General features: G+C 29.6%; 1 non-coding gene across 1 annotated transcript; it reads left to right on the plus strand.

The window, feature by feature from the left end:
* The first annotated feature begins 221 nt into the window (after nt 1–221).
* On the plus strand, nt 222–294 carry TRNAF-GAA. The gene has a single exon. It is a non-coding gene; the product is annotated as a tRNA-Phe (tRNA).
* The last annotated feature ends 402 nt before the right edge of the window (nt 295–696 follow it).

Genomic DNA, 696 nt, shown 5'->3' on the forward strand with positions numbered 1-696 from the left:
TACTTAAAATCTTTCATTTTTAATGTTAGCGGGGATAGCTCGGTTTGCAGAGCGTTAGATTTAAGATTTGAAGGTCACGTGTTCGATCTCCATGTTCACCGCACCTGTTTCTTTTTGCATAACCTGACTATTCAATAAAAAAAATTAGTCATTATTTCTTTTTAAAATCTCAATGAATCAGCGAAAATACCTTTACTGATGAATTTTCATTTCCAATGATTGCGGGGATAGCTCAGTTGGGAGAGCGTTAGATTGAAGATTTGAAGGTCACGTGTTCGATCCACATTCACCGCACTATGTTTTAGGTTGTATAATTTGAATATTCTTTCTAAAATTAGTGATTATATATGTTTAAAATATAATGAATGAGTGGAAATACCTTTACTTATAATTTGAATATTCGTTTAGGTTGTATAATTTGAATATTCTTTCTAAAATTAGTGATTATTTATGTTTAAAATATAATGAATACCTTTACTTTGAATATTCTTTCTAAAATTAGTGATTATTTATGTTTAAAATATAATGAATACCTTTACTACTTAAGAATTTTCAATTTTAATATTAGCGTGGATAGCTCAGGGAGAGCGTCATATTGAAGATTTAAAGGTAACGCTTGATCCACGTTCACTGCATTAGCGATGAATACCTTTACTACTTAAGAATTTTCAATTTTAATATTAGCGTGGATAGCTC

Source organism: Cucurbita pepo, unplaced genomic scaffold (genome assembly GCF_002806865.2).
Source record: "Cucurbita pepo subsp. pepo cultivar mu-cu-16 unplaced genomic scaffold, ASM280686v2 Cp4.1_scaffold005301, whole genome shotgun sequence".
Lineage (NCBI taxonomy): Eukaryota > Viridiplantae > Streptophyta > Magnoliopsida > Cucurbitales > Cucurbitaceae > Cucurbita > Cucurbita pepo.